The sequence below is a fragment of the Palaemon carinicauda genome, chromosome 12 (genome assembly GCF_036898095.1).
Source record: "Palaemon carinicauda isolate YSFRI2023 chromosome 12, ASM3689809v2, whole genome shotgun sequence".
NCBI lineage: Eukaryota > Metazoa > Arthropoda > Malacostraca > Decapoda > Palaemonidae > Palaemon > Palaemon carinicauda.
The window spans coordinates 7,436,653-7,464,334 of NC_090736.1; the positions used below are offsets into that span (position 1 = coordinate 7,436,653).

At 38.4% G+C, this 27,682-nt stretch overlaps 1 long non-coding RNA gene across 1 annotated transcript; it reads right to left on the reverse strand.

The window, feature by feature from the left end:
• Positions 1-1,447: 1,447 nt before the first annotated feature.
• LOC137650503 (uncharacterized) lies at positions 1,448-27,417 on the reverse strand. The gene is made up of 7 exons (XR_011045969.1): positions 27,368-27,417; positions 6,953-7,120; positions 5,804-5,897; positions 5,475-5,600; positions 2,598-2,773; positions 1,911-1,978; positions 1,448-1,559 (listed from the first exon to the last, which is right to left on the reverse strand). It is a non-coding gene; the product is annotated as an uncharacterized lncRNA (long non-coding RNA).
• Between the last annotated feature and the right edge of the window lie 265 nt (positions 27,418-27,682).

Genomic DNA, 27,682 nt, shown 5'->3' on the forward strand with positions numbered 1-27,682 from the left:
AGTGTTAAAGCTAACGAATTGGTTAATAGTGCTGCAAGAGTAGAGCAAAGTGTTAACAGCTCTTTTAATAACTTAAGCGGGTCCCATTTGTTTTATAGCTTTTTAGCTATTGTTCTCTGGAATATTTCAATGTCTGATTTTAGCTTTAACAAAAATCTTGGGCAATGTAACAGGAATTTGACAGTCCTTGTAGGTTTCTCTCAATTTTCTATGGTCTTACCAGTTTTAAAGGTGTACAGTTAAAATAATTGAATTTAGTTTTGATAAACCGATTCATAGTTATGGTTGCTAGCCTTTAGAGATTTAAAATTTATATTAGTTAGCGGGATTTGAGTGTTACAGATCTAGCTGTATAGTAATTGACATTTCGTGTAATGGCTTTGTCCAGAGTTTCATTAGTTTTGAACACTCGAGATCCTTAAAAGTTATGATTAATTAAGTTTAATTTGGTTCTCGACAATGCATGCCTTTTATTGGTTCTCGACAATGCATGCCTTTTATTATCTCTTTTAAAATTTACAGCGAATAGTTTTAATGCTGCTGTGAATTAAGCGGAGTTACCTTTTTACATTGATGGTTGAATCTTTTTGTCTAGTTTATAGTAAAAATTGCTTCCTCAGCCTAGGCATATCCTGTCACCAATATTTCCTAATTTTTTTGATTTTTGTTAGTTGTAACAACATTTTGAAATGAAATTTTCTGATTTAGCTTGCTATCATCATAAATGCAGCTAATTCAATTGTTACAAACTACTTATATTTTTGGGGGAAGGATTTTTAAACTTAAACCTCGTTAAAATCTAAATGAATAGTCAATTTTGGGGGAAGGATTTTTAAACTTAAACCTCGTTAAAATCTAAATGAATAGTCAAGTCAGTGTAATGTTGTAAGCAGAGTTTGTTGTCAATATGATCAAATGATTAAGGTGTTATCCTAATTTTTTTTTCAGGTTTCAAATGATTAAGGTGTTATCCTAATTTTTTTTTTCAGGTTCAGTGCTACAGGTTTAATTATGGGTGTGGATAAATTGCAACGCGTTTTGACAGATCTCCAATAAGTTCTCACAGATTTTCTACTTACTAAGCACCAATGAAAGTACGATTTTGCATCCTAACTCTTGAGTGCTTCGTATAGATAAAGCTACGAGAACTTAATTGGAGGTGTAAGTCAACGGGTTGAGATTTATTCGCGCCTATAAGTAAAAAAATTCTGGAGAAGGTTTAATGCACCTAGCTGCAAATATTGCTAGAAGAAGTATGCTCTACGAAAATAAGGAGAAAGAAAATACTACTGCAGACAAAAAATGTCCTTGCTATTATTTGATATTATACATTTTTTAGATACTTTCTAAATCACTAAACGCCTAAATTGAGATATATAAAATGCACTTTTCAATATAAGTGAAGGTTTCATTAATAAATAGGAAGAAGCTTTAAATTTTTATTATCCCGAATCTTTCTTATTAAAATCTCGTTATTTATTCTTGACGATGTTTATATCTCTGACCTTTCCCTCCTTATCTATTTTCTTGCTCTTCGGATAACTTCGTTTCAACTGCATCTGAAATAAAAATGAGTTCCAGCTTTAACATTTGCTTAAAATGGAAGTAGATGATGATATAAATTCTGTAGACCGGTTATTGAGAAAAACCTGGTTGTTTAAAGTTCTATCAGTTTTTATTTCGTAAAAAACTAGAAGAATCAACTAAAATATCATTATTGGGAAACATTTAATTAAACTTTAACATCTTAAATAACATTTCCTTTTTGCTGTATTTTGTTACTTGAGGTAACTTACTAAGGTTTTTAATTTTGGCTTTATAAATTTATAGATGCGGTTAAAATCTTTCTAGGATAATGCGGTTAAAATCTTTCTAGGATAATGCATAAATTAAAGTTTGAAAAAACTTACTTTCTTTTTGGCAGTATCTTCACTGTATAATCATTCGAAGCCAAATCTTGCTTGCTCGAAACAGCAATCTGATGAAATAAAGCAGCAAAAGTTTAAATACCATTTTTGGGTACTCTCATTGTTCGCCATTATTGTTAAACATTAAGAAAATACAGCTTCAAAGTACTTAATATATGCTAAGTATCCTAAATAATTAAACACTAATCACAAGTGAGTAACCACCGTTCCTTATAAGCAACGGTATCTCTAAACAAATCAATCCTCACTTTCTCCCTTAAATCTACACCTTTATGTATATTTTACTTTTTAAAAAATCTACATAAAGAACTGACTGGTATAGTTATTTATATATATAGCGACCTATTCACAAACTTTTCATAACCAACCTTAAGTGGTATAGTTATATATCTACCTACCTCTTATTCAAAAACTAATAAGTTTCTAAAACATATTTCTATTGCAAACAGTATTAATTGCTTGAGTAACAACTATTAAAATAACGGCAATGAAACATCCAAAAGTAGTTTACATATTGCTCCCCACATCTTAAGACATAACAAGTTTCCTAACTTGCATTTATGCGCTACATATAGTACTCAATTTCGTATTAAAGAATAAATGCTTCTAAGGTCTTATTTGGAAGTAGCTTTTACAGCGACTTTAGACTGTTAAAGGTTATCCACTTACTAATACCAAAGCTTCTCACACATACACGGTGAAATGGAAGCAAATTCTTTTCAATCAGTCATTGCACAATACGTGAAGAATAGTTTTTCTTGTATTGGGAACAAATCCGAAATATTTCTGGCACAAAACACGAGATTGGTTCCGTAGATGCTCTTCTGACAGTGTCGCCTTAAAACCTGCAAAAGATAGAGTATTGGTGTACAAATATTGAGCAAAATCTTTTAAATTATATAAAACCCTTCTTTGTAAGTAAATTAAAAAAAAATTTCATAATTACCTAATTTACAAACTCATAAATGGCCAATTTACAAAACTTTTCATAAATGCCAAGATATTTTATATATGTATACGTAAACCATTAAAATAATTTATATAGGTATGCAGCACCATGAAAATATTCCATTGCTATTACCAACCAGTCTATTCTAATAAAACCTTATTTAAGTAACTTTCTATTCAACTTCTTTACACACAAACTCCATTTCTTAAGGTCTGAATAAAAAACTACTTGAGAAGCAAGCTGAAATGTTCAACTACATATACAACTGATTCGGATTATAAATCATTTTCAATAGTTCTACACATAAAATTCTGTAAAGAACAATGTAGTTTTGCATTGATATTAAGCTCTTACAGTTTTGCAATTGCTAAACCCTCAAATCTAAAACAAATTTCAATTTGCTTCATCCACCAATTTGAGAAACTATGCAAGCCATTAGCTAGAATCATTGACACCAAGTTTTATTAACGGATTGGATAAAATAGCATTTGCATTTAGATTACCCCTAAAGCAATCACCAAGTCAAACAACCAAAATTTACCAGTTATGTAAATATAACAGCTGAGGTCTTTAAATTCAATAACCTCACGTGGTAAGACTAAAAATCCAACGCCTTATAACTATAGACCTTGCCAAAACCAGCCTCCGGGTTTTGGTGGCCGATCTAGTAATGTCCTTGTCTGGTGAACTCCAGACCAGGGTTAAAAGAATTTTAACCCTGCTCCAGACTGGGGGGGGGGGGGGTTCGAGTCACGCTCAAACTAGTTTCTTTGGTCGCTGCAACCTCACCATCCTTGTGAGCTAAGGATGGAGGTTTGGGGGACCCCATAGGTCTATCTGCTGAGTCATCATCAGCCGTTGCCTGACTCTCCTTTGTCCAAGCTTGGGTGGAGAGGGGGCTTGGGCGTTGATCTATGTATATATGGTCAGTCTCTCTGGGCATTATCCTACTCGATATGGCAATATAACTGTCCCTTGCCACTGCCATTCATGAGTGGCCCTTAAACTTAAACCTTTTAGGCATAAGATATATTAGATAAAAAAACTCAAATAGAAAACCAATACCTTTTAACTCTTCAGAATCATGAAAACCAAGATGGAAGTGTAAAAAAACCAAGATGGAAGTGCAAAAACAGTCTTCAAAAACTTCCGAGATTGAAACTCCATGTAGAGATCTGCAAAGTTACAACTAAAGTAGCAACTACAAAATCAAACTCATTTGTAGGAATGAGAAATAAATAGAACATTTTTTTGCCTATTGATATATCATATAGAAGGAAAATTCTTCTTCAAAATACCTACAAACTAAACTAAATTACATGATTTATATTAATCCAAGATAATTTTCATGATATCCAAATGTTAGAATATTGCTTGAGAAAACTATTACGAAGACTTAAAAGAAAAACTTTATACTTCTTTAGTTATATAAAAAGATACTGGAAATGCAACCTAGATGCTTGTGAAAAACTGAATCAATAGCACATTAGGATGCAAACCGCAACAAGAAACTAGTAAGGAAAATATTCTATCTCGGGAAACCAAGTGCAGAAAGAAAGGAAAACTTCATTCAAAAGTAGTACCTCTAGAAATTCCGTTGCTTAAGGTTATCAAAACTGCTGAAATATTACACTAGAGAATATTGCAAATTGGCACAATTGTGTAGGCGTTAATCAAAGCCTCTCAAACCAACCTGCAGCTGAGAGAAACCAACTAAAATCAGTATTCGCAATAGCTTAACCATAGCCTCAAGAAACAGTATATACGAAGAAAAGACTTAAGACCAAAGAAAACTGAACACAATAGTAGGAAACTTTTTTTTTGATGAGGCACATTTGCACAGACTCGCAAGGGTGCCCTTTAGCTCGGAAATGTTTCCTACTATCTGACTGGTTGAAAAACGAAAAGGACACCGAGGGACTTCCGGGACGGAGTGCCAGGATTCCTGGATCATTCTGCCAATGACTGTAATGAAAAACGGAAAGGACACCGAGGGACTTCCGGGACGAAGTGCCAGGATTCCTGGATCATTCTGCCGATGACTGTAATGAAAAACGAAAAGGACACCGAGGGACTTCCGGGACGGAGTGCCAGGATTCCTGGATCATTCTGCCGATGACTGTAATGAAAAACGAAAAGGACACCGAGGGACTTCCGGGACGCTGTGCCAGGATTCCTGGATCATTCTGCCGATGACTGTAATGAAAAACGAAAAGGACACCGAGGGACTTCCTGGACGCTGTGCCAGGATTCCTGGATCATTCTGCCGATGACTGTAATTCTAACCAATCAGCTATTAGGAAACTTTCCTGAGCTAAATGGCCACCCCTGCGAGTCGTTATGTATAGAAGACAACGCAATAGGCAGAAATGATAATTACAGCACATGAGAGACTAGAATGAAACCTATTGCTTGAAGAAACCTATAAAAGAATAATTCGAACACTGCTAAAAATAAGAGTAGAATCGCATAAAACCCAAAATAGTGATACTAGGAAAAGGGCTATTTAATATATTTTAATATTAAACACCTACAGTACAGTAACTTCTAAACTAAAAGTACTTTTGTTACAATAATCTTTTATTAATGAAATCTACACTTTTTTGCAGGAGGTGCCATTTCCTCCAAGTCCTTTCCTTCTGGACTTCTCTGTTGGTGTTTTAACGTTCAGCCTGTTTGTAATTCCTTTCCTTTCTAGTTTCAAACGTGTGTTTCAAATGTACCTGGAAGAAATCAAAGCACAGTGTACATCAGATCTTGTGACTAGTCTCATCTGTGCCACAAGTAGGCCTACTCTTTACCTTGGAAGTATCAAGTAATATTTGTTAAACTGTATTGAATATATTTTAAATTTCACTTTGGATCAGATTCAAGTTATTAAAAAATCATTGATTTTTTTTATGAAAATATTAAAATTACCTCTTACCTTTCAAAATAGATATATCTTAATTGTCCTTCTACCCATTGAAAAACAGTAGTTTCAGCAATTTCTTTTGCATGGAGCTGAAGATCTGAACAATCTGAAAAAAATAAGTGGTTTCGTATATTCACAAAATGTTACAAGTTACATGCACAATCTTACAAGTTATACGCTTTCACAACCATAAGCTATACTTTTCTACATCTCACAAGCTATATACATGAACAATCTTGCGCACGCATATCTTGCAAGAGCTTTCAAAAATTTGATATTTTGCGGGAAAGACACGTTATAGAATAAATTTTTCCTTTAGTGACGGGTAAGTATCTTTAACGGCTCAATATAACTAATTCAAAACTATAGTACCTTGTTAAATCTATAACATAACCAATGCCGCCGTTTATAGTCCACTGCAATACAAAGGCCTCAGCATGTCCTATGTCTGAGGTTTGGCCAGTTTTCCTCACCGGGCTGGCCAGTGGGGATTGGTGATGGTGCTAGTCCACTACAATACAAAGGCCTCAGCCACGAACTTACTTATGTCTAAGGTTTGGCCAGTTTTATCACCACGCTGGCCAGTGGGGATTGGTGATGGTGGAAGACTAGACTGATCGTTCATAGCAAACCAACCTATAGTAAAAGTTTACAAGTCACTTTTTTTCGTTCTACCTTCAACACTGTCTCGTTCTACCTTCAATTTTAGTGTTTTCTATAGTAGGCAATTTGATTATAGGTTCCGGGAGCATTCACATTCATCACCAAAATATCTTCCCATCAGTACTAACATAACAATCCGAGAATTACCCACTTATAACTACCTCCAAACACCATGTGCAAACAAAATCTTTTAAAAGTTTATATTTCTTTTTATTTGAGCCGGGTACTTGATGAACATTTAATATTTATTACGATTCCGTCTCTAATGTGCTACATTATCCTATTACTGTACCTCCTGTCATATTAAAGTAGCGGCCAGGTTATTCAAAAATTATATACTGTAACTATAAAATGATTTATTCACCGGGTAAGACTTCTCCCACTTAAATCAGGTCAAATTCTAAGTCCCAATTTAAAAGAATGCCTTCAATTTTCATATTTTAAATTTTAATTTGATTTGCCATGAAGCTAAACAAAAGCAAAGTTTTATCTGCATACCAATATTGAAAGTATTGAATTTTTCAGTCAAATTCCAAATAAATTTTTTAATTCAATTTACTCCACTTCAGCTGAATGAGATCTTCCTTTTAAAAATGTGTCTGGTCCGTATGCATCAAGTTCATCGTTCAATCTTCAGTACCTCAAGTCAGTCTGATCATTCAAAATCTGGAAAAGAAAATTAATTAGTCTGGAAATATTTCGGCCACTAAAAGAGAGTACCAACCAAACACTGCTGAATCCCTCGTCAGGCTGGGAGAAGCAGAGGTGTGACGGGCCGAGAGAAGGTTGCGACTCAAGGCAGGATGAAAGCAACTGAGTAACTTTAATACAGAACATCCGGTTATATACCTGAATTCTAGGCAAAAAGGACAAACATAACAGGCAATTTCATGTTCAACCGGTACCGGTGCTGTTAACAATTAACGGTGAGAAAAACAGATGTTATTTCAGGTCCCTATCAGTGCGAGGGGAGAGCGAAGATACAGAACATAATATATACAAAACATGAAATGTCGTTACTATGTACGATCGTGTGACACGGTTGGTACAGAAGAATGTCCCCTTTCGTTCCTTACTTTGATGTCGGCTAGCCCCCAATTTTGGAGGAAATGCCTTGGTAATTAGGTAAGACAAAGACTTCATTCGAAGACATCACCAGCAAGAACATGCTAATGATTTCCAAGTTTCAAGATTTTTTTTTTTTTATTAAAGTTACAGCATTATCAAAAATTTCAATAAAACTTCGTGCTAAATATGCCAATAAATATTTTTCAAGAATATCAATTTGCTTACTAAAACTGCAAGCTACTTTTATATGAATCTGTAAATTTTGACAAAACTGAAGCCTATAAATGCCCAATGGTTACATTTTGCGAACGATGAGAGGTACCGCTAAACATATGCTTCAGTCACATCTGGATCAATACTGTTATAGAATGATGAGAAAAGAATCTGTAGATTTATATTCTAACTTTTTAAATTAGAGAGGTCTATCGTTAAATGTCTTGATTTTTACCTTTTTCCATTTGTGTTATCGTTAAATGTATTATTTCCTTTTTAAATTCTTCATTAAATATAATCAATAATAGATTTTTTATTTTTATTTTGTCTACTTTTTTTCCTAGTAGATCAAATGCCATGAACAGTAGATCAATAGTAGATCACAAATCTTCGGTAGATCACATATTGGAAGAGCACCTATACTATATATATACTATATATATACTATATATATATATATATATATATATATATATATATATATATATATATATATATATATATATATATATATATGTATATAATATAAAACTTACTAATAACTGCATTAATTCAAATTCCATACCAATCACTTCTTGCATCAAATTTCAAAATGTTAATTCGCAACATTACCCTCACTAATTCTAAGTGAAAACTTCTATACATCTTTGTCATTATAAAAAATAATTCCTTTACTGATTCTAGTAACTAATACCCGTGTAACAAGATAACACTTAAAAGCAATCAAATCCAAATTTGTCAGGAAAGCAAATGACTTTATGATGGAGGTCATGTAGAGAGTAGAGAGGGGGGTTCCCCTCCTCTGCTGTACATGAACAGATAAGCAGCTCTTAAAAGTAAAGAGAAGTCCCGAGAAATTCAAGTAAACATCCTCATTCCTCACGCATTACTACCAAAATCGACATTAAAAGCAAAGATTCTGTATTAAAAAAAAAAAAAAAAAAAAAAAAAAAAAAAAAAAAAAAAACACCCAAAACATTTGAAAAACAAATACGCACCTATAAAACTTCGGTGTCACTGGAACAGAATATTTAGGTAAATAAGGCCAAAAATCTAATTTAATTAGTTTAGCAAAATTTTAAGCCTTTATGGAAGGGCTAAAGAAAAGTTAAAGGACTAGAAACTTCATAATTTATAGAAATTTGTTAATGTTATACTTTTAATATCTAGCTAAATACATGAACCATATATTTGTCCTACTCGCTATCTTGTATCTTAAGAATTTCTAACCATGATTATTGGGTAAACCACTATTTTGAGGTTTTGGGCCCTTTTATTTAAAGAATTATGGGGTACTATAATAAGAAACAATGGTTTTTGGGAGGCGAAATGCCCAAAAACAAGTACTGCAGTAAAAACAATGGTCTGAAATACAAAATAAACAAGATAACAGGTTGGAAAAATAAATATATTCATCAAGTGACTGCTAATTGAAGAAAAATCATCCATGACTTCACTTTCTAATGTTTATTTGCTCCGCCGTGACTCGCCACGTTCGTATAATTAACATTACTTTTACTTTTAGGTTTATTTCTCGCCCTCCATCAGACACTAAGAGTCCGTTCAGGCGGGCCTTGGTGTGTGAAAATAATTTCTTTCCAGTTAATATTTAGCTCTATCTTTTCAGTTATTCGTTAGCATTTTTATTCAGGCTTAATAGTTTTCAGATCATTATTATAACACTTTCCAAAGAGATAAGTCTTTAGGTTTTCCTTGAAAGCTGCCACATTTTTGCTATTCTTGACATTAAGTGGAAGGTCGTTGAAGTGTCTCAGTGCAGCATAACAAAACGTTCTTCCTAATATTGCATGATTCACACTAATTTCGAATAGTCTATATGGGTAATTTAAGGGATTTTTTATTTATTTATTTTTTTTTTATTTTCAAAGCAATCGCTATATACTAAAAAAATTTTCTATATCCAATTACCGAAAAATTATGAAATTACACTCAAGATTTCGAAATAGATTATACAAAGCTTCGCCCTTTGAGAAGTTTCCATGTGATTCTAGTTATGGTGGTACTGAAGGGGAAGGAGAAAAATAGTTTTAGATCATCCGGGAACTTGTGCATATTTGGAAGCTAGTAATAGGTTAAAAGGCAGGTAATGATAAAGTTATAAAACAAACAGCTTGCAAAATCAATTAAAAACAATGCATGAGCAAATAACTCTTAATCAGTGTCTCGCTAACGTAAACAATGGCTTTAGTGAGAAATTGATTCAACATTTTAATCAACCGATATGTTTGGGCAACAGCCTCAATTAAACAGGAATACTAAACTAGCCAGTGATGGTCCGTTTCTTGAAGCAAATTCCAGTTACGCTAGTAATTAAACTATTAAGTAACCCTAAAAAAAAGATGCAATTTACATCGCCTACATAAAAATGCAGAAAATTATTTTTATAAATTAGAATCCATTCAAATAAAAACAAGCAAAAGTACTAAGATTGTTTAGAAAAAGCTAAACAAGTTTGTAACCAAAGTCAAACCTTCACTAGTGTGTATGAGTCCCTAACCAATTCACAAACGTGAAACCAGAGTCCAATTCACAAACGTGAAACCAGAGTCCAATTCACAAACGTGAAACCAGAGTCCAATTCACAAACGTGAAACCAGAGTCCAATTCACAAACGTGAAACCAGAGTCCAATTCACAAACGTGAAACCAGAGTCCAATTCACAAACGTGAAACCAGAGTCCAATTCACAAACGTGAAACCAGAGTCTAACTAACCAATTCACAAACGTGAAACCAGAGTCTAACTAACCAATTCACAAACGTGAAACCAGAGTCTAACCAACCAATTCACAAAAGTGAAACCAGAGTCTAACCAACCAATTCACAAACGTGAAACCAGAGTCTAACCAACCAATTCACAAATGTGAAACCAGAGTCTAACCAACCAATTCACAAACGTGAAACCAGAGTCTAACCAACCAATTCACAAACGTGAAACCGGAGTCCCTAACCAATTCACAAACGTGAAACCGGAGTCCCTAACCAATTCACAAACGTGAAACCGGAGTCCCTAACCAATTCACAAACGTGAAACCGGAGTCCCTAACCAATTCACAAACTTGAAACCGGAGTCCCTAACCAATTCACAAACGTGAAACCGGAGTCCCTAACCAATTCACAAACGTGAAACCAGAGTCCAATTCACAAACGTGAAACCAGAGTCCAATTCACAAACGTGAAACCAGAGTCCAATTCACAAACGTGAAACCAGAGTCCAATTCACAAACGTGAAACCAGAGTCCAATTCACAAACGTGAAACCAGAGTCCAATTCACAAACGTGAAACCAGAGTCCAATTCACAAACGTGAAACCAGAGTCTAACTAACCAATTCACAAACGTGAAACCAGAGTCTAACTAACCAATTCACAAACGTGAAACCAGAGTCTAACCAACCAATTCACAAAAGTGAAACCAGAGTCTAACCAACCAATTCACAAACGTGAAACCAGAGTCTAACCAACCAATTCACAAATGTGAAACCAGAGTCTAACCAACCAATTCACAAACGTGAAACCAGAGTCTAACCAACCAATTCACAAACGTGAAACCGGAGTCCCTAACCAATTCACAAACGTGAAACCGGAGTCCCTAACCAATTCACAAACGTGAAACCGGAGTCCCTAACCAATTCACAAACGTGAAACCGGAGTCCCTAACCAATTCACAAACTTGAAACCGGAGTCCCTAACCAATTCACAAACGTGAAACCGGAGTCCCTAACCAATTCACAAACGTGAAACCGGAGTCACTAACCAATTCACAAACGTGAAACCAGAGTCACTAACCAATTCACAAACGTGAAACCAGAGTCACTAACCAATTCACAAGCGTGAAACCAGAGTCGCTAACCAATTCACAAGCGTGAAACCAGAGTCGCTAACCAATTCACAAGCGTGAAACCAGAGTCGCTAACCAATTCACAAGCGTGAAACCAGAGTCGCTAACCAATTCACAAGCGTGAAACCAGTCGCTAACCAATTCACAAGCATGAAACCAGAGTCGCTAACCAATTCACAAGCGTGAAACCAGAGTCACTAACCAATTCACAAACGTGAAACCAGAGTCACTAACCAATTCACAAACGTGAAACCAGAGTCACTAACCAATTCACAAACGTGAAACCGCAGTCACTAACCAATTCACAAACGTGAAACCACAGTCACTAACCAATTAACAAGCGTGTAACCACAGTCACTAAACAATTAACAAGCGTTTAACCAGAGTCACTAACTAATTAACAAGCGTGTAGCCAGAGTCACTAACCTTAAAAAATATGTAAACAGTCGCTAACCTTAAAAAACGTGTACACATTCATGAACCTTCAAAAATGTGTAATCAAAGTCACTAACCTTCAAAAACGTGTAATCAAAGTCACTAACCTTCAAAAACGTGTAATCAAAGTCACTAACCTTCAAAAACGTGTAATCAAAGTCACTAACCTTCAAAAACGTGTAATCAAAGTCACTAACCTTCAAAAACGTGTGATAGTCACTAACATTAAAAAACGAGTAACCAGTCACTAACCCTTCACTAGTGTGTAACCAGAGCCATTAAACTAACTAGAGTGTAACCAGAGTCATTAAACATTCCCGAGTGTGTAACTAGAGCCACTAAACCTTCACAAGTGAGTAATTAGAGCCACTAAACCTTCACGAGTAATTAGAGCCACTAAACCTTCAAAGGTGCAACGTAAAGGCACTAACCTTTGAAAAGCGTGTAGCGAAAGTCCCTAAGCCCACAAAATGTGTATCAAAACTCACTAAGTCTTCAAAAATGTGTAATGAATGTCACTAAGCCCTCAAAAGTATGTAACAAAAGTCACTAAGTCTTCTAAAGTGTGTAAAGAGTCACTAAACGTTTAAAAGTGTGTAATGTCACTTAGCCGTCAAAAGTATGTAACAAAAGTCACCAAGCCCTCAAAAGAGTTTATCAAAAGTCACTAAACATTCAAAAGTGTTAACTAGTCACTAAACATTCAAGAGTGTGTAACGGGTCGCTAAACGTTCAAAAGTGTTTAACTAATGTCACTAAACATTCAAAAGTGTATAACTAATGTCACTAAACATTCAAAAATGTGTAACAAAAGTCACTAAACATTCAAAAGTGTAAAAAGAGTCACTAAACGTTAAAGTGTAACTAGTCACTAAACGTTAAAAAACGTAAAGAATCACTAAACGTTCACAAGTGTGTAAAGAGTCACTAAACGTTCACAAGTGTGTGAAGAGTCACTAAACGTTCACAAGTGTGTGAAGAGTCACTAAACGTTCACAAGTGTGTGAAGAGTCACTAAACGTTCACAAGTGTGTGAAGAGTCACTAAACGTTCACAAGTGTGTGAAGAGTCACTAAACGTTCACAAGTGTGTGAAGAGTCACTAAACGTTCACAAGTGTGTGAAGAGTCACTAAACGTTCACAAGTGTGTGAAGAGTCACTAAACGTTCACAAGTGTGTGAAGAGTCACTAAACGTTCACAAGTGTGTGAAGAGTCTCTAAACGTTCACAAGTGTGTGAAGAGTCTCTAAACGTTCACAAGTGTGTGAAGAGTCTCTAAACGTTCACAAGTGTGTGAAGAGTCTCTAAACGTTCACAAGTGTGTGAAGAGTCTCTAAACGTTCAGTAGTGTGTAAAGAGTCTCTAAACGTTCAGTAGTGTGTAAAGAGTCTCTAAACGTTCAGTAGTGTGTAAAGAGTCGCTAGACGTTCAGTAGTGTGTAAAGAGTCGCTAGACGTTCAGTAGTGTGTAAAGAGTCGCTAGACGTTCATTGTGTGTAAAGAGTCGCTAGACGTTCAGTAGTGTGTAGAGAGTCACTAAACGTTCAGTAGTGTGTAGAGAGTCACTAAACGTTCAGTAGTGTGTAGAGTCACTAAACGTTCAAAACTAACTTGTCACTAAACATTAAAAAACGTGTAGTGTGTTACTAAACGTTAATGACGTGTAAAGAGTCACTAAACTACCGCTAGAGAGTTATGGGGTCTTTTGACTGGCCAGACAGTACTACATTGGATCCTCCTCTCTGGTTACGGTTCATTTTCCCTTTGCCTACATACACACTGAATAGTCTGGCATATTCTTTACATATTCTCCTCTATCCTCATACACCTGACAACACAGATTACCAAACAATTCTTCATCACCCAAGGGGTTACTGCACTGTAATTGTTCAGTGCCACTTTCCTCTTGGTAAGGGTAGAAGAGACTCTTTAGCTATGGTAAGCAGCTCTTCTAGGAGAAGGACACTCCAAAATCAAACCACTGTTCTCTAGTCTTGGGTAGTGCCATAGCCTCTGTACCATGGCCTTTCACTGTCTTGGGTTAGAGTTCTCTTGCTTGAGGGTACACTCGAGCACACTCTCCTATCTTATTTCTCTTCCTCTTGTTTTGTTAAAGTTTTTATAGTTTATATAGGAGATATTTATTGTTGTTACTCTTCTTAGAATATTTTATTTTCCTTTTTTCCTTTCCGCACTGAGCTATTTTCCCTGTTGGAGCCCCTGGGCTTATAGCATACTGCTTTTCCAACTAGGGTTGTAGCTTAGTAAGTAATAATAATAATAATAATAAGTGTAATATGAAAGTCAATGTTCAAAAGTGTGTAATGTAAGTCACTAAACCTTCTAAAGTGTAATGAAAGTCACTAAACCTTCTAAAGTGTGTAATGAAAGTCACTAAACCTTCTAAAGTGTGTAATGAAAGTCACTAAACCTTCTAAAGTGTGTAATGAAAGTCACTAAACCTTCTAAAGTGTGTAGAGTCACTAAACCTTCTAAAGTGTGTAGAGTCACTAAACCTTCTAAAGTGTGTAGAGTCACTAAACCTTCTAAAGTGTGTAGTCACTAAACCTTCTAAAGTGTGTAGAGTGTCACTAAACCTTCAAAAGTATGTAAAGAGTCACTAAACGTTCAAAGTGTGTACCTAAAGTCACTAAACGTTCAAAGTGTGTACCTAAAGTCACTAAACGTTCAAAGTGTGTACCTAAAGTCACTAAACGTTCAAAGTGTGTACCTAAAGTCACTAAACGTTCACAGTGTGTGCCGAAAGTCACTAAACTTTAAAAAGTGTGTGCCGAAAGTCACTAAACTTTAAAAAGTGTGTGCCGAAAGTCACTAAACTTTAAAAAGTGTGTAACGAAAGTCACTAAACTTTAAAAAGTGTGTAACGAAAGTCACTAAACTTTAAAAAGTGTGTAACGAAAGTCACTAAACTTTAAAAAAGTGTGTAACGAAAGTCACTAAACTTTAAAAAAGTGTGCAACGAAAGTCACTAAACTTTAAAAAAGTGTGCAACGAAAGTCACTAAACTTTAAAAAAGTGTGCAACGAAAGTCACTAAACTTTAAAAAAGTGTGCAACGAAAGTCACTAAACTTTAAAAAAAGTGTGCAACGAAAGTCACTAAACTTTAAAAAAAGTGTGCAACGAAAGTCACTAAACTTTAAAAAAGTGCAACGAAAGTCACTAAACTTTAAAAAAAAGTGTGCAACGAAAGTAACTAAACTTTAAAAAAAAGTGTGCAACGAAAGTCACTAAACTTTAAAAAAGTGTTTAACGAAAGTCACTAAACTTTAAAAAAGTGTTTAACGAAAGTCACTAAACTTTAAAAAAGTGTGTAACGAAAGTCACTAAACTTTAAAAAAGTGTGCAACGAAAGTCACTAAACTTTAAAAAGTGTGTAACGAAAGTCGCTAAACGTTCAAAGTGTGTAACGAAAGTCGCTAAACGTTCAAAGTGTGTAACGAAAGTCGCTAAACGTTCAAAGTGTGTAACGAAAGTCGCTAAACGTTCAAAGTGTGTAACGAAAGTCGCTAAACGTTCAAAGTGTGTAACGAAAGTCGCTAAACGTTCAAAGTGTGTAACGAAAGTCGCTAAACGTTCAAAGTGTGTAACGAAAGTCGCTAAACGTTCAAAGTGTGTAACGAAAGTCGCTAAACGTTCAAAGTGTGTAACGAAAGTCGCTAAACGTTCAGTGTGTGTAACGAAAGTCGCTAAACGTTCAGTGTGTGTAACGTAAGTCGCTAAACGTTCAGTGTGTGTAACGTAAGTCGCTAAACGTTCAAAGTGTGTAACGAAAGTCACTAAACGTTCAAAAATATGTAATGAAAGTCACTAAACAGTCATAAGTTGTAACCAGTCACTAAAAACAAGTGTAACCAAGTCAAAAACACCTTCAAAAGTGTGTCGACTGGATCTGAAATAGCAAAGTTTGAAGGCTTACTGCGTGAGAGAGAGAGAGAGAGAGAGAGAGAGAGAGAGAGAGAGAGAGAGAGAGAGAGAGAGAGAGAGAGAGAGGTTTATTAGGCAATACTTATTTAATTCATGTATGTTTGTCGAAACAGAAGACTGACTTGAAGTCTATTCAAGAAGCTAATATCTTTTTCTCTTAATCTTCAACACTAAAAATAGTAACAGAAGCAGCATTATAAAATCAGTTCCGAAGTCAATGTAATTTCATTGAAAATAGCACAAAAGTAAGTTTGTTGGCTACGAGTTTAGGGGAGGTAGATTAATAATGTTTAAAAAACAGGTTTAAGTTTGATTCTTATCCCTAGATAGACCTAAACCGGAACACTTACGACATTCAACGTTTGATCAATATCACTATATTCACTTGTAACCAAAATAAGACAGTAAACATTAGCGAACACAAGCTTCCCTTAAAAACAAAGAAAACGGATTTATAAGTATCTAAAAAAATTGAAACTGGTGTTTTTAAGCTTAGACTAATGTGTGAAGTAACGTGATTTTAAGAGATCCAGATATTTTTTCAATTATCTGAAGTTAGATTTTATAGATAAAAGGAAACTTTACTTTTATATTAGTGATGGAGTTTTAAACAATCTTGTTCGCCTTCAAATTAGCTTAAAGTTCGACATTAACGAATCTCCGATTTCTTTGATTCTGTCCTAAATCTCATGCCATCGGGAATAGTAATTCTATCATTTGTTGTTTAGGATAAGTCATGCTCAAAATTGACAGTAAAACATTTGATGTCGAAGCAGTTAGCCTGTCATCTCTTCCGTGTGATATATACCATATGATACAATACTCACTTCCGCTAATCTTAAATTTTTAAGTTAGTTTATCTTGTCTAATCTACATAAGACACTAAGCAAGTTCATAAATTAATTCTTCCCTGTCAATGTTTTATAGGAATATATCTATAGTCTTAAATAATGAACCATTTTCAATTAGGTAATATAACCAGGACAAAAGGTGGAAATCATGAATTTGCACTTTGGTTCAAGTTGAAAGTGACAATCAAGCTGAAAAAAAGAGCCAGGAACAGTAGTTTACTATAAAAATAAGGGTTAGAGTCAATGTTGATTTATTATAAGAAATCTGGCCTCGTGTAACAGTAAGGCAAAGTGGGTGGGAGTAACGTTTGTGAATGTGTAGCCTAATGCTTGAAGTAAGTTGGAAATTTTGGGGGTATTTAATTTAGTTTAAGTTCGTCGAAACTGAGGACTTAATTGAATTCGTTGATTTGGGCTAAAAGATTTTCTCGCAATCAACAGTAAAAATTTGTTATCGCAGCAGTTACTGAAGTCAATGTAATCGCTTATCAAAAAGTGCACGAAAGTGAATTTTTGTAATAGTTTAGGTTAGATATAAATAAATATTTAAGAGTTTGATTCTTGTCCCCTTATAGACAAATCTCGGAACATGAAGAAACTCAACGTTTAATCAACATCACCAGACTCACTTTAAGCAAATTAAGACTATTTTAATTCCAACACATCAGCTGCAATAGAAAACCAGCCAAATTTAAAGATAAAAAAATCACTAGATAAACAATTAGCATTGTGCAGCCAACAAATCTTGTTGGCACCAGACTAATTGCAGATGGTTTCAAACTATTAGAACCTAGATATGTCTACTAGTAGGCCCTAAAACATTTGAATATGTGGCTAGGCGACTTTCAATAAGCTCCCACGAGAAATCCAAAACATTGAAGATATTAAGGCTTTCAAGAGGAAACTGAAGACTTGTGTAACTGCTTGGATAGTAACGATTTAACAGTAAGCTAGCAGTAAGAGATGTAAAATAATGATCACTTTCGAACAAACGAAATGACTGGAGGTCCTGTACAGCATGGTTCCCCTGCTGTACGAGACCGGAAAAGGAGCAGGGAAAAGGAGCCCTTAAAGTTAAAATTTTTGCATTTTTTTTTTTTATCAAAAATAAATTTGGAAGTAATTTTTATTTTTCCTAGCATACAAACCTAAAGCTATTTAAAGGGGTATATACTTTTGGCATAGCTGAGAGACGCCATGATAATTCTTAGTGAGAGATAACTACCCCATCCACTAGTTAGCGGGTGGAGGGTGGGGTAGACTGGCTACACCACTCATTCTCACCTCTTGGCTGAGTAATCAATTTGCTTTACTGCAGGACTTTTCGGGGGACGGTGGCGGGCCAATTTGTATAAACAGCTTCAGGTTTGTATGCTAGGAAAAATACAAATTGCTTCTAAATTTATTTGTTCCGGTATAAATAAACCCTCCGCTATTTATAGGTGTGATACTTAGGAGGAAGTCCTCACCAACTGGCCTTTGTTATAACCCGGGGTCCTCTCTCTCGATCTGTGATCAATAATAGAAGGAACCCTACCCTTGCTAAACTCAAGTGGCCGATATGAGGTGATACACTGATAGCAGCCTGCAGAAGCTTGTGGGCGAATGGAAATAGTGTGGCTTATCTTTAACAAACTAGTATAAAACATTGTTCTTAAGACTTACTCAATACCCTCCCTCAACAAGGAATTGGGGATGTAAAGTATTTCATACTTGGGAGGCACAAGGGAAACGAGTCTTACCCGCAGCGAGGCGAGGTCCGCTATGCTGAGGCTTGCTGAGCTGTTTTCCGCAGAGGAGAAAGTGAAAGAAAGGAGCTAGTCCTCCTTGCTCATTCACCCCAGACTAACCTAGGTAACCTCAGCCCTCTGTACTTGTCTTTCAAGGTGCCTAAGGTGTTTAGACCATTTGTTGTGCGACCACCACAGGACAAATGTTAAAGGTCTCCATGTTCCTGTGGGTTATGTCTGCAGGTGGTGGGCAGTGAAGGTCCATTGACGCTTCCACATGCCTGCCCACAGTATCTGTACCACAGTAGTTTCTTGAACACCAGGGACGTAGCAACGCCACAGATGTTACGAGCTCTGTGTCCTGGGAAATAGGAAGATCTGGATTTAGAGCACTCAATAGCCTTCCAATCCAAGAGAGAAAGGAAATCCTTATGATCCTCCTCTTCACCTTCCCCGTGTTGGTCAACAGTACCGACATAATGGTGAACTGGTGTCGTTCTCCTAATGTAACACCAGACTCCTAACTGGGTAAAACCTCAGTTGAAAGAACGAAGACTATCCGGAATGGGCTGCACCTAGGGTACAGCACGTTCAGATTTTGAGTTGGCAATGAACTTAGGGACACCACTGTGAATAACCTCTCCCTGTCTCCTAGAGTAGGAGACATCAGAAGATGGATCATACAACTCGCTAACTATCGGTCAAAGCTCGAGTAGAAAAGCAGCTTACCATGTAAGGAAGCAAATGTTAAAGGTCTCCATGTTCCTGTGGGTTATGTCTGCAGGTGGTGGGCAGTGAAGGTCCATTGACGCTTCCACATGCCTGCCCACAGTAGTTTCTTGAACACCAGGGACGTAGCAACGCCACAGATGTTACGAGCTCTGGGTCCTGGGAAATAGGAAGATCTGGATTTAGAGCACTCAATAGCCTTCCAATCCAAGAGAGAAAGGAAATCCTTATGATCCTCCTCTTCACCTTCCCCGTGTTGGTCAACAGTACCGACATAATGGTGAACTGGTGTCGTTCTCCTTATGTAACACCAGACTCCTAACTGGGTAAAACTTCAGTTGAAAGAACGAAGACTATCCGGAATGGGCTGCATCTAGGGTACAGCACGTTCAGATTTTGAGTTGGCAATGAACTTAAGGACACCACTGTGAATTACTTCTCCCTGTCTCCTAGAGTAGGAGACATCAGAAGATGGATCATACAACTCGCTAACCATCGGTCAAAGCTCGAGTAGAAAAGCAGTTTACCATGTAAGGAAGCAATTTGTTGCCTGGCATAAAGGTTTGTAGAGGGGCCTTCAGGGACTGAAGGACTCAAACCGCGTTCCCAGGAGGTTGAGATCTGACGGGGGATGAAGTGATTTTGTATGAGTAAAGGCAATGAAGGGTGAGAACCCCCCTCCACGACATAAGTCGCAAAGGACCAGACACTGTCGAAGACCGACGCTGAAGTGTCTGAGGTGTCCAGACATCTTTTCCGCAACTCGTTGCGAAAAGCCCCTCAGAGGAGGTGTAGGAACATTTCCAAGTGTGAAGTCCAAGCAAAGATACGGCTTTGGAAAGTGTTGGCATGTGGCTTTGGAAAGTGTTGGCATGTGGCTGCTTGGAAAATCATGTCGTGGAGGAAGATCCCTCAGAACTCCATCAGGAGCTGCAGAAGGTCTTAGAACCATTCTGTGTGATGCCATAGCGAAGCTATTGGAGTCATTAATAATATCTTGCTTATCCTCACTTGGCTGATGACTCACCAGATCAAATGGGGTGGGGTAAGCATACACCTATAAGCTGCCCCACCAATCTTTGGATACATTTGTTTGAGGGCCTTGTGTTCTGGGATTGGGGAATGGTAGACGGGAGCCTGAAGTTCATGGCCGTTGCGAGGATGACCTCAGACTGGGAACCCTACAAAGTTAAGACTTCATTGTCTACAAGATGATTCAGACACTAGAAGCCCACTATCTGAGTGGTCCTGTTCGGATCATCTGCAAGCACATTCCTGTATCAGGAACGATGCGAGCAGATGGGGCCACCTAGCTGTCCTCTTTCTATCTGAGGCTTCCTACTGCTAGATGGTTCTCTAAGAGAAATGCTGGTACCTGTCTGAATCGGGCAAACGGAATATGATTGAATGGTGTGGCATCTGATGAGTGCATCAGATCCAGAGGGGATATTAGAAAATTGGCCTCTTTGTAGTGGCTCTTGTCTGCCACCCACCAACTGCGGTTCGTCCAGTGGGGGGGGGGGGAGAGGGAGGAGATTGCATATCAAGAAACATTGAGATGTTGAGACGTTCAACTACTTGCATGCTCCTGCTATGAAGGGGAGGAGCCTGTTCTCCCAACTGCCACCAATCTAGTGGGGGTTGGCCAAACGAGATTTATACCGAAAAATAAACTAGTTAGCCAGTACAGCTTACGTTATAAGAGCATATCTCCATAGAGAGCTTTCTGGACAATAGACCAGTCTGCAATCACTGACCGGACAAGAGACCGGTCAGTAGATACCAAACGCATCCAACCAACCCCAGTAGAGACAGACGTATCTTCAATCTATTGTTGGACGGGTAATAAGCACAAGTCTACTGCAGAGTAGCAACGCAGAACTGTGCGCAGGACAAGCATATGGACATAGCCCAACAAAGTCGTGTCCGGAACTCAGCTGGAGAAAGTTTTAAACGTTCGTAACAGATTCCTCCTCCTTAGGACGAAAAAGTTCGTATTTCTGTTTCCAAACAGTAAACTATCATTAGTATTGAATGCTCCCTACTATGGAACAGATATGCTTATGAGAAGTTTCCGGTCAGTCTCTGTAAGAGACTGAATTAGGAAGAACGGTAGTAGTGCCTATAAGAAAGCAGAGCGTAAATGCTGTATGTCTGGTTACAGGAAAGTAGCCGAGTAATGTACTGAATAACCTGGTTTCAGTAAGGGATATAGCTGTACAGCTCAACAGAATGGAGTTCTAATTACAGGATGTATAAGCCCTTATTTTCAGAAAGATCACTTGCACGCATATGTATTTGCCCATCTGCGTTAGCGCATGGGTAATCTGTGCCTCCAGGAAACTTTTGCAACGAGTCCTGTTTGTGGGAATAATGTATGTGCGACAAATTGCAACACTATTGCCCAAGGAATTTTTTATCATTAACTAGCTGTAGTAACTTTTTGAAAGAGCGCATATATTCTCAAAATATACAGTTTGAGAAGCGATAATTTCTCCTTTGGTTTGCCCCTCTGTGGGAGGGGCTAGCCAGCATTCATACACAGACAACCATGTCTGGTTCCCTGTGAGCAGGGTTTGAAACGTTTGTAAATGTAATGAAAAACTGCTAACGCTGTTGCTATCGTTCAAAAACTAAAGCTAACACTGCTCCTTTGGCACTACATGCTTGAGACTAACCCTGTAAGGGTAGAATAAAACCAAATCTATACAAAACTAGGTCATTGTACCCGAGATACAAAGATATGCAGCCAACCCAAACGGTAGAACCAGAGCTTATGACAATCACGGTTTTTTGTCTTGGATGGGGCACATGCTCCAGGAAGGCTTACAACCTTGAAAACACCTGTTAAAGTTATGTAAAACTTCTCAGAAACAAGTGTCTCCCAAAAAGGGTGAAGTCCTGTCTCGTATGCGGGGGTTTGTTTCAACAAAACCATACATTAGATTGCCATCGACCTCTTACCCGTAAGGAGCTGCCATTAAACGCCTCCTAGCTGGTGAGGAAACTACTGACTAATTCAGGCATGGCCTGCCAGGGGAAATTGACTTGAATGTAACAAACTTTACTCCCTGTTAGCTTCTGCCCAGCAGTTGAGGGTTCCTCTATGATGTGAAATTATCACAAGCCACCTGCTATCCCAACAACTAGAAGTAGGAGGGTGGAGGGAAGATGACTGTAGTTCGTTCGAAAATGAAGGACTGGTTCTGGCGAGACCAGCCTAGCTGACAATCAGTTGGGAGTGTAGTGACTTAACCAGTCACGTTACGCAGGAGGACCCATCCCGTGGGGGGGGGGGGAGGGTTATGAATCCTTTTCTCTCGATCCTAAGGGATTATTGTGATGAAAACCTGCAGGAACTCATCACTGATGGATTCCCTAGGAATCTTGTCTTACAAACCCACAGGGGTTCACACGACCAGAAGCATGATCAGAACACAAAGGAACTCATTGTAAGCTGTAGGGAGAAGAAAACCCTTAGGCAGCAGGCATTCTCCAGGGTTTATGAACCTCTGCAGGTTTAACCCTCTTGCTTGTGGGAGGCTTCCCAACATGCAAGATCGGCGCAGGCCTTCCCTTAGGAATAAGGCCTGGGCGGTGTCACGTGGGCGACTGACGTCTCAGGCGATGGAGGCCTTTGGGACTGGAGTGATGGGTGTCTCTCCATGCAGGAGGGTTACCCCAGGAGGGATGACCTTCTGCAGCCAAACAAAAAGACGGTACTTCGTCCAAGGACGAGGTGACCACCGGGGCGAGGGGAGTTTGGTTTTGCGAGGATGACAAACCGCGAGAACCCCCTCTCGACCAAAATGAAGAAATGTCAAGCGCTGGTGATTGAAGGCGTCGCGCGATGCTGTTCTGTTGCGTGACACAGCAGGAGGGGGAGCAACAGAGGATCATGAACCACTATTGCGCGACCTATCAGAACCCACGCAGCGAGGAACTTCATCGCTAATTCCTGTTGGATGGAAAACAGGACATGGGCTGCGAGACCCTGAAGGTTCAGCGGGAGTAACTCATGATTGCGAGGGTCATGAGAACCAGAAGTTTCAGCGTGAACGCGTGACCACTAGAAGTCGCACGAGGAGGAGAGAACTCACTCCTACAAGAACCCAAATGTCCAGCGTAGCGTTTGGCACGAGAGCCTACAGGCTCGGCAATACCGACGTTACGAGACCTTGAAGGGTCAACAACGGGAAACCACAGCCTCCCTGTCACGAGTCCCCGAAGGTTCAGCGTGACTAAAGGTATGGGAGACTGAAGGCTCAGCGTAACCTAAGTAGTGAGGCCCTGAAGGGACAGCGCAAACGGTTAACAAAAGTTTCCCTGTCACAAGGGCCTGAAGGCTCAGCATAACTGAAACCCGAAGGTTCCAAGTCGCGTGAACCTGAAAGTACAGCGCGATGGAGGCCCAAAAGACTCCTAGGGTCATGAGACACCTGCAGAATCAACGTAACAAGAGGAAGGCTCACAATCACGCCAACCCAAAGGGAGATCGTCACGAGGCCCAGAAGGGTCATCGCAAGGAGAACCAGCAGGTGCAAAAGAAATCTCCTTACAGCACGAGGAGAAGAACGTCCAGGATGGAGTGGGTTCACAAACCCTTCCACCCTACGATCCTCCGGAAAGGAACGCAGAGCAAACTCTGCCCGAGGGGGAACTGATCCGGCTCTAAAGATACCTCCTCAGAAGGGGAGGTTTGTTCTCCCAAAGGAGAACATCGCATAATACAAGGCTCCCTCCACCCCTAGAGGAGAACCGTTAAGCGTAAGGGGGCCACCGATACCCAGAGGCAGTCTTCGAACAAGAGACGTTCCACCGAGAGGAAACTTGCCTCTGAGAAAGCTCTGGCACCAGCCCTGGTGGATCAGCAAACTTCCATGTCAGATACAGACTCAAGGCAGGATTGACAGGTTGCAGCACCTGCGACAGCCCGCAGCTCTAACAAAGGCTGAACATAAGCTTCCTCTCACAAAGAGGAAAGTTCTCCTATTCATAACCGCGAGCTGACATCATCGATCATGTGACCGCTAGCGCGGGAATCAAGCTAAGTGAAAACAAGCCAGAGCAATGGCTTACAATTATGTGAATTCTTTGGTTGGAGCTGCTAAAACACGTTACAATATAAAGTTAAATGCTTCAGGTGAGTAATAAGATATAAAATACAACTGTTCTAACTTCTAGCGACACTTGCAAGTTAAAAATTATGATAAACAATTATTTTGAACTGTTTACAGCACAAAAGTGTGAGGTGTATTACTGTGGCCTCATAAACCAATCGCCTTCTCTTGTCATTTCGCTCATACCTCTCAAGTTGTCATTTGGCTTTGGCATAGCTGTCTTTCTTGAAAGGCAGTATGCATGGAATGTAGTCTGGGTGTTCTTTCTCAGTCTTGTTGGGTTTACCTGTATTTTGGCAATTTAATATAAATTCATAATGAACACCAATAGACACACTGTTGGAACACCAACCACCAGAATGTTGAATTATATCAAAATATGTTAAATTTCATAAATACCCGAGATAAAGTGTTCACTACAAATAACCCGACTCTTTGGTGGGGACCATTTGTGTCCATTTGGATTCATTTGCTGGCATGCTGCAAGCCACTTATCCCTCCTATCCGGGCTTCTGCTACGACTGGGAACTTGTAAAAATGCAACATCTTTCCTTGCATCATATTGTGATTCTTGCAGTTGAAAATAACACATGATGAAGGCATAATGGCGAATAATTTAGCTTTAACAGACGACCGTTCATGCAGCACCACGTTAAAGTGTGGTTTGTTTTCACTGCGCCACGTGCGGGAAGTCACGTGACTGCTCAGTTACCCGGATGGGCCGCGGTTATCAATAGGATGACATTGCCTAGAACAAGCTTTCTCCTAGCCCTATGGGAAAAAGGTAGTTGTACAACATAAGTTGGTTACTGAACAATTTCTTGCTAACGAGAGATAAGTCCTCCCAATATGGAGGACATCTAAGACAAGCTTTCTCCCAGATCTATGGGGAAAAAAAGCGTAGTCGTAACAATCTTGCAAACAAGAGAAGTCCTCTCTTAGGAGAAAAACTAAAAAGCATGAGCGTAAACTCAACGAGAGAAGTCCTCCCGAAGGACATCGCCTAAACACCTTTCTCCCAGCTCTATGGGAAAAAATGCATAGGCGTAACAATCTCTCACGAACGAGAGAGAAGTTCCCCCGAAAGAACAACAAACCTTGACTTTTCTCCAGCCCCAAGGGAAAGAAGCGCAGTCTTTGGCGACAAAATAGCAAAAGCAAATCTCAACGAGCTGTCAGCAATTCTTCCCGAAAGAGGGAAAGTTGCTGAACGACTGAAGGGAAGCTCTCCCTCAGAAGAGAAGGTTCTCCAACCCCTGGAGGCAAACCTCCTGGAAGTGCTATGGTTCCCATTAACAAACCCTGTCCAAGTTGAAGGTCTACAATGAGTGCTACCTCCTACTCATGAGCTGCCAAAGGTAGCGCAGGATATTGACCGGAGCGCCCGAAGCCATCGGCCTTGCTTTCTACATCACTGCTAACTGTAGAAAAGAAATAAGTTGATCAATTACAATTCATGACTGCTGCATAATGAACTATTCCAGGAATGTCGCCTTCCTTTTAAGAGAATTCCTCGAAAGGGAGAGGACAAATTAGTTGAGAACTCGCTCCGCCACCCAAGGAAGGGCGTTGGTCCATCACCGGCAGGAGCGGAACAGTTTTAAAGTTTAATTATAAGATCATAAATATCGACTAAAGAACTGAAAAACAAACGCTGGAGCGCCACCAAATCTGCGAACGGGAAACGAGTAACCCCGCTGAGGAACTGCTGGCCACCCACGCACGGGATTGTGGCAAGGTAGGGGAGTAGTATCAACACTGACAATTCCCTTAGGGCGGAGGACGCCGGATACACAGTCAACTAATGAGTTAAGGTACTTTCCTTTCATTGCCCCACCACTAATTTGCAATATAGCCCCAATACTATTTTTTAGGTTATGCTAGGTTAGGTTTGAATTTTATCCACCTACAGATTAAATAATTTAATTTAAAAATGTAGGAGGATAAAAGTCAAACCTACCAAAATTATTTAATCTGTACATGGATAAAATTCAAACCTAACCTAACCTAGAAAATTGTATTGGGGTTATATCGGAAATTAGTGGTGGGGCAATAAGGAAGTACCAACGTTGTATAAGACTTGAACAAGAGTATGTTTCTATATATACACATGTATAAGATAAAAACACAAGAATCAACTATACAGAACAGCAATTACGGCAGGTCTCCGCGGGAGAGAAAGGCAGCATGTCCAACCTCTACCAAACCATAAAGTAAAGTGATTACTCAGCCGAGAGGTGTGAGTGAGCGGGGTAACCAGTCTACCCTATCGGGAGGATATCACTTGCTAAAAAGTATGGCTCGTTTTTCAGCTGCGCCAAAAGTATATAACCATATAAATGGCAAAGGGTTTGTATTAGCGCCGAAACAAATGTGCTTCAAGTTCACAATAGCCCAAAATAACCCAAACATTGAAAAAATTTACTCAAGGTTTCGGACACATTACTGCAAAAGAAAGTTAAATGATTTTCAATAAATTTCACTTTCATAAATCCTCTCCATGACAACGATCAATTAGGAGATGTGGATAAAAATGTTTTCCCTAGTTTTGGACTACAATGAAATTAACAAGTTTCACGGGATATACTAAAATCTTCAAAATAGAAAAGTTTTTGTTTTAATGTTTTATTTTGGATGTGCAAGAAAGTAAACTCAAAATCAAGAAAAAGCCCAGTCGAGCAGTCAAAGAACTTAAATGCACACGAAAGCATTTATTTGTACAATATAGGACATTAAACCACTTCTCCAGTATGGAGGACCCGCAAAAAAAAGAAGAAAAAAAAAAGTATGAGAAATTGTGGGCAAATTATGGAAGTTGGATAGTTTGACACGGCGATGTCAGCATAAAAAATAAAATTCGTAACACCAGTATTTTGATTTCAAGGAGTATAATAAATGAAATATGGGAACGAAACACCATGGATGTAAAATCCACAACAATAAACCTTTAAAAATAATACTTACATATAATATACACAATAGCCGTCCACTTCCTCACCCCCATGACACAAATGGCCCTGAACAGTCTGAAGGTTCAAAATGTAGAACTTTGAAAATCAAGGAAACAGAAATCCTTGTTCTGTCGTCCTTGGGAGACAGGTGGCTCCATCTGTATTTGGCCTTCATAACCATTATTGCGAATGCAAATACTAACTTTTTTCTGTAGAATTGCCCATTGCAAGTCATTATATTGATATCGAAGAGCAGTTTTATTTGAATTATAGCAAAATTTCACCGTAAATCAAATTATTAGAAAAATTCTGCTCCTTTTCTAGTACA